We start from the raw sequence: 14,821 nt of genomic DNA, 5'->3' as shown, positions 1-14,821 counted from the left end.
CTTACCTTGGCTGTCTTGGGTGGGTCGGGATGAGTCCAGACGGATAACCCCAACACATGCCTCAGGCTGAGTGTGTCCTCCACACGATCCTCCAAGGGGGTGTTGGGAGGGACTCTAGGCTCTCCCCCTCCAGTTGCAAGGCGCTCACCCAGCCTCTCAGCCACCCTCTCCTTGGCACGACCTCGGAGGTCGTACCACCTCTTCTTGAGGTCGTCTGTGGACCTCTGTGTGACTCCTACTGCGTTCACTCTGGCGCAGATGCGCAACCACAGTCGCCGTTTCTCAGCCTCAGGCACCCTCCTGGAGTCCGTGCCGAAAAGTTTGTCTTGGCCTTTGCAGACTCCATCGATTAGATGCTCCAGCTCCTGCTCCGAGAACTTTATCATGCGCTTTCGCCCGGTGTCACTGAGCGCTGCTGCTGCTTCCTGTGCCATAGCTGCAGTTTGCAGTGTCCTAAATTCCAAGACTCGAGGTGGTTTGTGAGGAGCTCAGAGTGGTGCTGCTTCAATGTCTGCCTCAGTGTTCTCAATGGGGGAGGGAACTGCCTGCTTCCTGGTTGTGATGTCATCACTGTGTTCGAAATGCGACTTCCCGTTTTTGCAATCTCGCTATTAGCGAGATCGCAATTTGCGATCTCGCTAATTGCGAGATCGCAATTTCAACACGAAAATGTACGGATTTTGCGATTTTACTGCGATTTCGGAAAATCGCTATCGGCTTTTGCGGCCGGATGCGAATCGCTATTTTTTCTCGCACTTTTACATGAATACCATTATGCGAATTCTAAATTGCGATTCGGTATTATTCGCAATTTAGAATTCGCATATTTCGGCTTTCATGAATCTGGCAGTTTGTGCTTTCTTAAAAAAACAGCTATTGATGGTTAAAAGTTCTCTTTTGGGCGGAATTGCTTCTACTGATCTCCAAACTCTGTTCAGTGACCCTACCAATGGATCCCTTGGTGCTGTTACTGGGAGAGGCGGGGGAAGATTCGGCATATCCATACACAACCCCTCAGGGCAAATTACTCACCTTCATGGCGGCAGGGCTTACAATATCCAATATCTGGAAGCTTTGGTTGCGGACAAGTTGATTACATTTGAGAGCATCTGGTCACCCTTTAAGACATATGTCAAGAGAGACAGGGCAAAGGTCTACCCCACCGTCATAGCACCCACTCTCCTGCAGCGAGCCCGTATGGAGGGCCTGTTGTCATCCAATGAGGAACTGGAACGTGAGGACCGATGGGTGACCATAACCAATACTACCACTAATGTTACCTCACCATGATGATTTATTGGCTTGATGGCTCTCCTCATGATAGAACTTCTGATTGTCCTGCATTGCCTCAAGTACCACTGTGGCACTGTCGCCCTTTACGCTCATGTCTTCTGCTTGCTTCCTGTTGGTGTTGAGATTACCCTGGACTTTCCCTCCCCCTCCTTCCATTTTCCGCTTTAGGGTCCCCCCTTGCTACATATCTGTAATGTTTTGTAAAAGAAAAGAACCAAGAGACAAAGTTTAAATAAAAAGAAAGGAAATGTTCTAGGACAATTCCTCAGAAAATAGCAGCAAAAATATTTGCAGTGAATTTACTGTGGCCATATGCAACAGGAAGAAATAGACAAGTCCGTCTCACCTATGCAATCTGTTTTTTTTTCAAAACTAATAAAGCGTTGCTGCAGTGTTTAAATACATGTGCCTTACACCTACCTATCTGTAGTTAACTTGGAAAGGACAGCTGGACTCCACCTTCAGCCTACCCTCTTCTTTGATGAACAAGTCATTGCCACCCACCCCTAAATTGACTCCTGAAGTCCTGCCCAGCCCCGGCCATTTAAATGAATGCAGTTTAGGTAACTCCGATCTGTGCCACTGCAAAGATCCCCACAATACAACCCATATGGACACAACTGAAATGTAAAGCACTCCTCACTATGAAGTAACAAAGGTGGCTTGTGCCTTTTAGGGCAAAGACCTTGCCTGGTCCAGCATATGTGCAGCCAGCCACCTTCAACCTTCAGATAAGTGAGACACCGGTTAAGTACTGGTGGGCTGACTAGTGGTCTACAATAGTAGCCATGCAGACGACCGGAGCAGTTTGAATTGACAAATTCATTCCAAAGAGTAATACTTTCCCTGTGGCAGAATTGGTTCCGCGGCCATTTCAATTATATTGAAGAATCTGCTCCACTACTACTACTCTAAGTGGGGGTCATGTACTTTTGCCATCAACCATGATTGAGCAACCTATGATTAAGACCGTTTGTCAGCCCACCAGTTCGTCTCTCATACAGGGCACCCGACCGGGTCCCAGTGTGAGTATTCCCTTTTCCTCTCTCACTTTACCGGTGTCTCACTTGTTTCAATGTGTCTCAAACAATCGCCATCAGATTATCCCCATATCCCTTGGTCCAGAAGAGACCCTGCACTGTAAAAGGGTCAAAATGCTGTCGACTGTATTTGAAAGCAAACCAGTTTAACAGCTCTGACTATTGTACACAGAAGCTGGAATCATTACTAAGTTAATCTTTGGTCACCTTTTTAAAAAATTGTGGAAACCAAGCTGTACACTTTACATGTTTTTCACTGTTTGTTTTATGGTTTCATTTCACTTGGGGGCACAAAAGCACTATTATTTTTTTTTGGTCTGTGTATATATCAATTTGAATTTTACAAATCTGATAAAATGAAGGTGAACATAAAGTCTGCAAGGTCCTCTTTCTTTCTGGCATCACCTTAACCTGTTTTTGTGATTGCGATTGTGCATTTGATTATTATTATAGCTTAGCCTAACTTTCCGCTGGAACCGCTGTTTCTGTTACACACTCCAATCCTGGAGCACGCAAATCGCTCTTCTGGGTCCCCCTGGTGGAAGGAGCCTCTGCTCTCAAGTCAGTTGCTTCTGGTTCACTGTGGAAGATCACACCTCCTGTAAGTTGGGCACACTCTTTCTCTCTCTCTCAGGAGGCAGGTTAGCTTCAAGGCACTTCAAAACAGGTAGGCATCTCTTCTTTCCAGGTCAGACTCCAGATGAGGTCTCCTCTACTCAGGGAAGCAGGCTGTCAGGCAGGCACCAGCTCTGTTTTTGTAGTACAACTCAGAGTACTCGGCAGAGCGCTCCCTACCTTGTTCCAAGAGAACTGGAACTGGAATAAGTGGGTCAGTTACGCCCACTTTTCTACAGTCAAAGCAAAGGAGGTGTTGCAGGGTAACATAAAAATTAAGAAAAAGACAGACTCCTCTTGGCAATGTAAAAACAGCTCTTTACTGTTGCGGCGGGGAGAGCTTCCGTCTTCACACAAGTAAACAGCTGGTCTCAATTTCCTGCTTCACAGGAAGCTATTTGTTTACACAGTTAAATAATGCTAGTTACAAAAGTTCAAACAATCAACTACTAGGCGGTTACACATTGGTACACATTAGTTATAGAAAAACATGAGTTCACCTGTGATCCTAGGCTTTAACCTAATTTTGTGCACATCCTTTATTGCAGTTTCCAACAATGCTTAACAACCTAAGAATTCTTCTACTTTTGAATGCATGTGTATTTGGGTTGAATGCATATTTATTTGTGTGTGTGCTCTATCGTTATGCTCCTAAGACCTCTTATCAGAGTGGACTTTCAGAAGCAGTTTGAGGTGGTTCTTTCATGTATCCTTTCCAGGAACTTCTCCTTCACCTTCAGGATTATCAGCAATACACTACTATGGTCGGTCAGGAAAAACAACCTCACTTCCATCTGGTGAAAAGGCCACGGTCTTCCAAATTGGAACTCACAAACCTCGGTTACTCTAGCTCACTCATACATGCAATGCATACACCACAAAGGCTACACAGACACCCACATGCATACCATGCATTAGGATGTGAGCTCTATGAGCTTGGTTAGCTCACAGACACAGACCTTTACACAAGTGGACCAACAGGCGTCGACTGATGACACAGATAAAAAGTCTGTTCACTACTAATGATTAATACAGCCTTGGACACTGCCACCACTGCTCCACATGCTAAACCCATGCGGGGGATGGTGGTCAACTCTCAAATAATTAAAGGCATGCTTGGTGCACTACGGCAAGTCCATGACAAGTCCAGGGTCTTATACATATCAAGAGAATGGCCTAGGTCTTCGCACACACACTAAACTAGGGTGAGGCTGAAGTCAAAATCAACAACTAAGATACCAGAGACCTGCAGTTGGGTACTCAGGGTAGAGGATCTAGACTGTACATCATACAAGGGACACTCTTGTTCCAACACACCTCATCAGGATAGTTCCAGAGCCACCATACTAAATGTTGTTGCATGCCCCCTACAATCCTCCCGGTCCATCCTGCATTGTTGCTTGTTCCCTCTCCTCCCATTCCAAATTGCTGTTTGCCCCCGAGGCATCTCCACTCTCCATGATGCACATTCTCTCTACCTCCAAGATTGCTCCCTCTCTACCCTATGGTCAGCAATGCAAAAAAAAGCAATATGACACTGCCAGCCCTGACCTCATCATACTGCTTTTTTTTAGCTATCAGCTGCACTGCTGTACAACATGGCTAAAAACAATGCGAAAACTCAATAGCTCGCATAAATGAGACCTAATGGCTTTGCCAATGCTTATTGAGCTGCTGTCTGTTCTACATGCCGTCTACATGACACGAATTTGGGTGTTGGACCTGCTGTGCAGATGGACTGTAAAAGAGAGTGCTGAGGTGAGATGAGGCTCCCAAAACTATGGTCTGAATACGAATGACTATTTTTACCTTTTAGGTTTCGCCTGCAATACGTTAGCGCTGTGCTTGTGAAATCTCTTGTATTTAATATAACTTAAAAGGGGGCTTTTATCAGTGCCGAATTTTGAATTACTATCCGCTTTTGTATGGAACTTTTTTTTTTACTTCCCCAGGCTGCACGCGTTTAGGATACTTCTACTAAAGCTGTTCACACTGTTTAAGCCCCATTCACTGTCAAGATAAGAGCTCTTCCCATGGAAAAGGCAGGCAGCTTCTGACAGTATGCTGGAATGCTTGCTTTTTTTTGCTAAGTTGTGTACAGCAGAAGCTTTAGCCTTAGAACATTTTTTGGTATTTCCTATTCATGCCTCGGTGCCTTTATTTGCACTTTGTAGCCATTATTGGATTGATTTCTTCAATTTGGTCAGCATGATCAAATTCTAAATGTTATAATAAACATTGCTCATTTAAAAATCAAAGCTAATATACAAGAGCTATGCTATATTTGACTACTGAACAGGCAGCCATGAGCGGTAGCACCGGGTTAAAAAGTTGTCACAACTTCTCTAAACACATAATATAGCAATATTTGACTACTAAACAGGCAGTCACAATTGCAGTTACATTGCAGTTAAAAGGGACTTGATTTAAATGGTGCAGCAGGTGCAGTGACACTAGGACAAAAAGCTCTAGGGAAACCACTAAACCCAGATTATTGTTAAAAATGTAAAACTAAACAGGCAGTCACAAGTGCAGTTACCTTGCAGACAACAGTGTCATGATTTCAATGGTGCAGCAGGTGCAGTGACACCAGGACCATAAACTCTAGGCACCCCACTAAACACCTACATTTTCTATATTTTACTACTAAACAGGCAGTCATGTGCAGTTATCTTTCAGGCACTAGGGTTATGATTTGAATGGTGCAGCAGGTGCAGTGTCACTGGGCCAAAACATTGTCAGAACTCCTATAAACACCTAATATTGCTATAATGTTCTACTATACAGGCAGTCACAATTGTACTTACCTTGCAGTCGAAAGGGGCTTGATTTAAATGGTGCAGCAGGTGCATTGGCACTGGGGCCAAAAGTTGTCATAACTCCAGTAAACACTGAATATTGCTATATTTTACTACTAAACAGGCAGTCACACATGCAGTTATCTTTCAGGCACTAGGGTCATGATTTGAATGGTGCAGTAGGGCCAAAATGTTACCAGAACTTCTCTACATACCAAATATTTCTGTATTTTACTACTAAACAGGCAGTCAAAATTGCAGTTACCGTGCAACTGAAAGAGGCTTAATTTAAATGGCGCAGCAGGTGCTGTGGCACAGGGGCAATAAGTTGTCAGAACGCCTCTAAACACCTAATATTGCTATACTTTACAACTAAACAGGCAGTCATAAGTGAAGTTATCTAGCAAGCACTAGAGTCATGATTTCAATAGTGCAGCAGGCATAGTGGCACCAGGACTAAAAGCTCCAGGCACCCCACTAAACACCTAATATTGCTATATTTTATTATTAGGAATATTTGAGCTTGGACTGTGGCGTGCATGTCCTGATATTCTTTTGGTTCATTTGGGTAGAAATGATCTGCTATAAGTGCCAGGCTTAGGACTGTTAAAGTTAATTAAGCACGATTTGGACAAGATCTTGAAGCACAGTCAGGCACTCATGAGATATGGACGGAATTGGTGCCGAGGGCAGTATGGCGAGGAGAGGTGAAGCATAATAACATTGAGACACCAGACTTTAGGTGAATATGGAGATGAGGCATTCCTCTGTAGGCAAGAGTTCATTTGTCCTTTTGAGGTGTTGAATATTATCTAATGGTGAAAAAACAGCTGCTGGCAAAGAAGTTATCAGTTCGTTTGTGGTGTTGACAGAGTTTCGATGGCTGTTGGAACGACAGCTGTAATTTGGAGGTAGGAGTTAACAAAATGTTTTTTAAAATCTTTATGGCTGTTTCAGTGTAAGAAAGTGTCCATTTTTGCGTGGTCCTTAACTTTTTGCCATATACCTGATGCCAACGTGACTGAGTGTGTGCTGGGACCCTGCTAACCAGACCCCAGCACCAGTATTCTTTCCCATAAATGTACCTTTGTTTCCACAATTGGCACCATACTGGGCCACATGTAAGTCTCTTGTAAGAGGTACCCCTGGTACCAAGGGCTTTATGAACAGGGAAGGGCCCCTAAGGGCCTCCTCAGAGACCCCTCACCTTAACACCCACACATTGCCATTGCAGGCTGCGTGTTTTGGTGCAGTTCAAACTGAAAAGTTGACATGGCATACATCCCTGTGTGCCATGTCCACCAACACTGCCTGGGACTTGGGTAAGTCACCCCTCTAGCAGGCCTTGCATCCCTAAGTCAGGGTGCACCATACCATAGGCGAGTGTATAGCTGCATGAGCAATATGCCCCTACAGTGTCTGTGCCATTCACAGACATTGTAAGAGCAGTGAAGCCATTTTGAGTACATGGGCTGGGAGGTTGTCATTATGAACTCCACAGCTCCATGATGGCTTTACTGAAAACTGGGATGTTTGCTACCAAACTTCTCAGCATAATAAACCCACACTGATGCCAGTGTTGGATTTATTATAACATGCAGTCAGAGAGCATTTCAGAGATGCCCCCTGAAAAAAGACCAACTTTTAGTGTATTGGCTTACTGGTCCCCGCCAGCCAGCCACCACCAGACAGGTTTCTGACCTCATGGGGTGACAGCCTTTGTGCTTTCAGAGGTCAGGAACAAAGCCTGCTCTGGGTGGAGGTGCTTCAAACTTCTCCCTGGCAGGAGCAGCCACACTTGGCGATAAGCCTCAAAGGCTCTCACCTTGTGATGTGCTGATTTGGGCGGCTCTAACTAGTGGAGATGCCAACCCCCCTGTCCAGGCCCCACTTTTGGTGGCAGGACGGGTGGGAAAATCAGTACGCAGAGTAGGAGTATCCACCTCAGCCCGGCACACCCCTAGGGTCGCCAGAAGCAGAGGTGAACCCCTCTCTTGGAAATTCTCCATCTTGAGTTGGAGAATTAGACCCAATAGGAACCAGGATGTGCCCCTCTCCCCACAGGGAAGGGTCACCCAAAGGATGTAGTCACCCTAAGGGACAGTAGCCATTGGCTACTGCCCCCCGACCTCAGTATTGCCCTTAAATTCAGTATTTAAGGGGTCCCCAGAACCTTATTTATTTATCTATTAATTTATAATGTTCCTCAGATTCAATGGACCAAAGAAAATAACAGACCAGGACTGCTGCTGGACCAGGAACTGAACAGCAGCAGACTGAACCCGGCAAGAACCCCGCCACTTGCAACCGGTTCGACCACTGGACCTGCTGTCCTCCCAGAAACCCTGCCAGGCCTCCAAGAAAGCCCAGAGACCCCGCAACCTTTGCGAAAGTGCTCTAGTCCCCGGCGTCCGCCGGTACATGAACTACAAGAACCACCACAGGGAGGACCGACACTTGTGTCGACACGACTCCCTGCTACAAGAGAACTCCAAGATCTTCCGCTGTTGAGAACCGACACTCCTGTTGACGTGACTCACTGCTACCCAAGACCTTCATAGGCTGCAGTGGTGGAGGACCGGTACTTGTGCCCATGCAACTCTGACCTGACGGAGGAAAGCACGGCAGCCGGACGGCCTCTACAACCTTGAGGGATCCTCCAGCCGCACAACCGTAGCTGTTCACAGCCCCCATGCCCGAGAGCCCATACCCTCCTGCAAGTGGCCATGTTGGCCTCCTCATGCACCATCCGTCCGACTGCGACCACCCCAGGATGGTCAGATAATTGCAGAAACCCATCTGATCTACAGCAACCGACCAAAAACGACTGCAAGGGTACTTGTGTTGCCCGCCTGCTGAAATCTATCCTACTCATTGACCACCGCCGACCGCAAGGTTAAATATCATTGCTGGTATCGACCGCCTCGGAGCTGATACTGAATTACGCACATTTTAAGTGGTCACAGCCCCCACAACCAATACTGGGCTCAGTGGTGACCTGTATACAAATTATCTTCTACTAGACTAAAACGTGTTTCATGTACGTGAAAAGTATTGGTTGATGCTATACAAAGCTAATGCCAAGAATATTGAAAATTGGAAAGTCTACTTGTCTGTAACTGAGTTCACTTGGGGCCCGATGTAGGTAAATCTCATTTACCGACTCTAGAATACCGAATTTTACCGATTCGGTATTCTAGATTCGGTAAATGAGATGTAGGGAACAATTCGGTAATTGTTACCGAATTGGTATGATTCGGTAATTACCTAATCGGTATTTACTGATTCGGTAATTGCCATTGATTCCTATGGGCCTTTAGGCCCATAGGAATCAATGTCAATTACCGAATCGGTAAATACAGATTCGGTAAAATTACCGAATTGTCAAGGGGGACAGGGTGTCACTTTGACACCTTGTTGCACCCTTGATTCTGGCTTGTGTGCCATGTGACACACATACATGCCCTTAGGACATGTATGTGTGCCACATGGCACAGGTGTACATGCACAGATGTGCATGTACACTGGAATTCGTTATTTACCACGAAATATTATTTCGTGGTAAATAACGAATTCTTAAGGGCCTGTGGAACTGTTTTCAGTGCCACCTACATCTAGATTTACCGATTCGGTAAATTTACTGAATCTGTACAATTTAAGCCCCCTATATCTGAAACTCCAAATATCGGTCGGTAACGGCCGAAATCGGCCGTTACCGACCGGTATTTGGTCACCTACATCTGGCCCTTGGTTCCTAAAATAAAAATAACTAAAATAATATTTTTACTAACCATTGGCCTGGAGTTAAGTCATTGAGTGTGTGTTCCTGTCTTGCATGAGTATGTACACCAAATGCATTCACACTACCCTCTGATAAGCCAAACTGCTCAGCCCAGCTACCACTAAACTGAGAGTAAGGTATTATCTACCGTAACCTCTGCCATACCTCTGTGGACTCACTGGACGGTAACAGCCCAGACTGTAAATAGAAGGAGTGTGGGGACCAGACTGCCTTCAGTAGGGCTTTTATGGGTTGCATGTCAACAGAAGCCTTAAGGGTGTGACTAGAGGACATTTGCGAAACTGGGCAGTTTTAAGGTAACCATTGGGTCTGGGTGAAAAGTAAGTAGTTCAAAGGATATTTCATGAGAGTGGATGCTAGGGTTTTCGATTGCTGAAGTTTGTTATATTTTGGGAGAGATTGAAGGGTAGGAGGGGAAAGGATTTTCAAATGGACTAGTGAGGTTGGTATTTGGATGTTTGTAATGTTTCTTTGAAGCTATTTTTTGGCCTTAGAGAGAAAGCGCCCTTTTGCTCTGTACTCTTAAACTGGTTATTCTGCTCCATCTCCCCCGATGGGGGATCCAGGGAGAGAGGAGCTTGGGGCTTTTACACCTGGGGACTTCAGGCAGGTGGCACTTTCCTACACAGAAGGCACCTTGATTGGTTATTTTTGTTCCTGGGGTGGGTCTTAGGGGACAGGAGTCACTGTGCCCTCCTTGTCTGGTGGCTATTGTCTGGGGAGTGCTCTCTTTTTGATGGCCACCCCTTCTTTCCAAAGTTTGACCGGGTTTGGACAGGTTTTGGCTGGTTTAGTTCTGCTCCCTTTTTCCTAATCTTTTTTTCCCTTGGACTTTTCTTATCTGGTGCTTTCCTTATTTTAACATTGTTTTGTGTATTTTCAGGTCACATTGTTGGGTTTATAAATTCATAAATTGTCGGGTTTGAGGCTAGTTTCTTGCTACCTGGGGCATATTGCAGAGATGTAGGTCCTGACGCAAAGATAGAAGGCTTGAGGGTCACCCAGGGGATTTAGAGGATGGGACACTTTGAAGGCAACAGTGGGGCTGGGTTCGGGAACTGTGGTTGAAACAATGGGTGATGGGAGTGGATGCTGGGCGTCTTTGATTGCGGAAGTTTGTCATAGTTGGGGGGAGATTTAAAGGCAGGGTAGGTTTTCGAAATATATTAGTCAGGGGGGGGGGGTTATGATGATTGTAAAGTTTATTTGAAACTAGCTATTGACCTGTACTCATAAAGTGGCCTTTTGGCCTCTACTCTTTTTCTGGTTATTATGTGCCTTCCCTAAATAAACAGCTGCTGGTGAACACCTACAGATGCTGAGTGGATCGGAGACGGACTCCAGCAAGGACGAAGGCTCTGTGGATGACTGCAGGATGATTTATTACGATCGATTTACATGATCTATAAATACTTTTCTACTACGAGGCAACACTGTTCCTAATGATTCTGCATCACCCACATCTGATAGCCTCCGAGACCTAACAACCCTGAAGAAGTCCCAGTGGGACGAAACACGTCGGCTGTACGGTGTTAATGGTTGAAAATAAAGACTTATTGAAAAAACAAGAAAAACATCATCTTTCCGCGATTTATTAGTAATACTGTGTCTTGATGAAAATTGTGGTGCACCTTTGCGGTTGTTTCCCTACAGATGCTGAGTCAACTAGTACTTACTTTATGAAAGAACTGCAAGTCTAAGACAAACAGTCCTTAACACATAGGCCCAGCCACCATCCCAGAGTCAGCCATGGGTCAGCCCAGATAGAAAGCCTAGCCCTGCAATAGCCATATCACCTGCTAACATACAACCACAGTCTTAAAGACAGTCATTGCCATCACATAAGTGCAACCAGAGAGACGGCCAGTGGTAAGACCGGGTATAGCTTCGAGCCTGGAGACAGTCCATTTCCCTGTCAGCATCCAGCTACAGTCTTTGAGACAGCCAGTGTCAAGACAACTGCAGATCGAGAGACACTTTTCCCATAATGTGCAACTACGGACCCCGTGAAGGACTGTACCAAAGCAGACAACCTTAGTTAAACAAAACTAGGAGTCAGTATCACTGGCACTAAAGCATTACATGACAAGGTTTGTGAAATGGAAAAAAGACCTGAAAGTAGTGTAGTGTCCCCGGTACCATGGAGATATCTGGCAACCTTTGTCGCAGTAGCCCCCAGTATTGATACAGGCACAGGCCAAGAGACAGACAGGAATCCCACATACATCTAACTGCACATTCAGAGACAGGGAGTGCACGGATACACGGATGGACCAAGAGACGTTCAATGCCTTCAATCAACTCAAAGGCAACAGACAAATGGCGGTAAACAGAAACACAGTGCCAGACACTGTGCCAGCCCCAGTCGAAATACAGCTACAGCAGAGACGGCCTCGCAACAGACCGAACCAATACAGATACACGGATACAGAGGATGACGTCCTTTCAGACAAAACTCTCGCTGGGTGAAGTAAGCGAGTGCGCCTGTTTAACCTCACCTCACGAATCGCTGCACAATTGAGAGGTGCCCGCGAGCAGGGCTGGCACAGCGGCCGAGCCCGGTGAACCCTGCAGTAAACAAGGGCTGCGGGTACCGCGGAAAGAGGAGGGAGGGGTGGGTGGGGGCACACTCGGAGCTCCGAGAGAAACACGGACCATGAGAGTGCGCTGGGATCCAGCACTGGGCAAAACTGGGGCGAAATGAGGAAGAGCAGCGCCTTGAACATGATGGAGCCGGCCAGCACCGCTGCCAGGGACCCCGAGCCGCTGGCAGTGCCCGCTGCACGATGCTGTCATCACGCTAAAAGAGGCCATGAGGCGAGGGATGAGGGGATGGGAGAGGGGGCGAGAGATCCGAGATCCGCCTCGCAGCGCACAGACGTCGATGTGAACACAAGCGCTGGTATTGCTCGGTGCAACTAAAATGGACAAACATAATTATACTGTACCGTCGCCTACGCAGCCTAGTACTGAACAAAAGGTCTGACGCCCTCAGCAAAGTCTGCTACCCTCAGTCACACGTGCCCAGCTGAGGAAGGAACTAGAACTCCCCCCACACACACAACCCCCTCATCCAGACTCATTCTATGTTCACATGTCCATCCAATGTATGATCGAGCGCTTGGAAACCAGGGGGTTTGGCGCTGTAGCAGTTCTATGTCAAACAGCGTGCAATAATGCGGACTAACAGATTCATGAGAGAGACAGACAGACACCCGTCCAGCTGCGGGACAACGGCATGCATCAAGCAGATTGTTACCCTATGTCTGCAAGGCCACTGCCAACACTGTGCAAGCACCTTGTTCCCGGGGGGTTGGCGCTATGTGAAGGCATGCGATACAACAATGGCACGGCATGCAGCATGCTGTGACAGACCCACACCCTCTTATCCTCCTCCGCCTCCGCCCCTTCCTGGCAACAGGAGTTGGGGGCTGGCACTCACCCGCTCTGCTGGGCTAGAGATGGGAGTCGAGGGCTCTGTCGCCCCCTGGGCTGTCAGTCACGCGGCTCGCTCTGCGCACCTTTTTCTTCCCACAGAAGGCAAGTTGTGTGTGTGTTTGTAATTTTCCTTCCCTTTCTCCTCTCCTCCCCGGTGGCAGGTCCCAGCCCAGCCCCTGCGAGCAGCTGAGCAGCCGAGCCCCCTCCTCCGTCCTCTCTGCCTCCCTCCCTCCTTCCTTCCCCGGCGCAGCCCCGTGCAGCCCCCACCGCTCTGGAGCTGGGAGGAGGGGAGGCGGCGGTGCCCTCCACATGTGATGATGATGCTGGCCCAGATCTGCTTCTGGAGAGCGGGGCCTGGTGTCTGCTTCGCAGACATTCGGGCAGGGGGAAGGGAGCTGCCGAATGAGGGGACAGGTGAATTGCTTCAATGAGGAACAGAGAAGGCGTTACATGATGGTCGAGGAAAGGAAGTAAACCAGGGAAAGGGAAGGATGGTGAATTAGGGACCGATGAAGATGCTTAATTAGGGAAGCAGTGAGATGCTTAATTAGGGGCCGAGAAACACCGTAATTAGGGAACGGAACAGGGGTGATGCCTAATTAAAGATTAGGGGACATGGCAAATGATGGGCAATGCAATACGTTGTACTGGAACCGCTGAAGGGAGCACTGCAGTAAGGACCACGGGAGTCATGAATTAGAGATGAGAGACACCGCATTAGGGACCAGGGGACGTGATACTCAGGGCTTGGTGAGCTGAGGATCATGTCTGCGCCGCCTGAGAAGAAAGTGAGCTCTTTAATTACGGCCCTTGGGGGAGTTGCGAGGGGGCGGGGAGTCTTAACAGGAAATACATAAGAGGCTTAATTAGGAGCCAGAGGGGTGTTGATTAGAGCCCCTGGGAGATGGTGGCTTAGGTATAGAGCAAAATGTTAGATTAGGGAGATGGTGGCATAGGTATAACGCAAGATGTTAGATTAGGGAGATGGTGGCATAGGTATAAAGCAAGATGTTAGATTAGGGAGATGGCATAGTTATAAAGCAAGATGTTAGATTAGGGAGATGGTGGCATAGGTATAAAGCAAGATGTTAGATTAGGGAGATGGTGGCATAGGTATAAAGCAAGATGTTAGATTAGGGAGATGGCATAGTTATAAAGCAAGATGTTAGATTAGGGAGATGGTGGCATAGGTATAAAGCAAGATGTTAGATTAGGGAGATGGCATAGTTATAAAGCAAGATGTTAGATTAGGGAGATGGTAGCATAGTTATAAAGCAAGATTTTAAATTAGGGAGATGGTGGTTTAGGTATAAAGCAGGATGGTAAATTTGGGGGATGGTGGCTTAGGTATAAAGCAGGATGTTAAATTAGGGAGATGGTGGCTTAGGTATAAAGCAGGATGTTAAATTAGGGAGATGGTGGCTTAGGTATAAAGCAGGATGTTAAATTAGGGAGATGGTGGCTTAGGTATAAAGCAGTATGTTAAATTCGGGACCAGGGAGATGGTGGCTTATGTATAAAGCAAGGTGTTACTTTAGGGACCAGGGAGAGGGTGGCTTATGTATAAAGCAAGGTGTTAACTTAGTGACCAGGTTGATGGTGGCTTATGTATAAAGCAAGATGTTAAATTGAGGACCAGGGAGATGGTGGCTTATGTATACAGCAAGATGTTAAATTAGGGACCAGGGAGATGGCTTAGGTATAAAGCAAGATGTTACTTTAGGGACCAGGGAGAGGGTGGCTTATGTGTAAAGCAAGGTGTTAACTTAGGGACCAGGTTGATGGTGGCTTATGTATAAAGCAAGATGTTAACATAGGGACCAGGGAGATGGTGG

General features: G+C 46.8%; 1 protein-coding gene across 2 annotated transcripts in view; it reads right to left on the bottom strand.

Moving 5' to 3' along the window:
• NDRG4 (NDRG family member 4) overlaps positions 1–13,229 on the bottom strand; it is an 888,963-nt gene extending 875,734 nt beyond the window's left edge. The window contains exon 1 of one of the 2 annotated variants that reach the window (XM_086947800.1): positions 12,991–13,229. The gene's annotated coding sequence lies outside the window, so the exon portion shown is untranslated. The remainder of the gene's footprint in view (positions 1–12,990) is intronic. The other variant, XM_086947798.1, reaches the window with a different exon arrangement.
• Positions 13,230–14,821: the final 1,592 nt, after the last annotated feature.

The sequence above is a fragment of the Lissotriton vulgaris genome, chromosome 12 (genome assembly GCF_964263255.1).
Source record: "Lissotriton vulgaris chromosome 12, aLisVul1.2, whole genome shotgun sequence".
Lineage (NCBI taxonomy): Eukaryota > Metazoa > Chordata > Amphibia > Caudata > Salamandridae > Lissotriton > Lissotriton vulgaris.
This window is presented reverse-complemented; position numbering and strand designations above follow the sequence as displayed.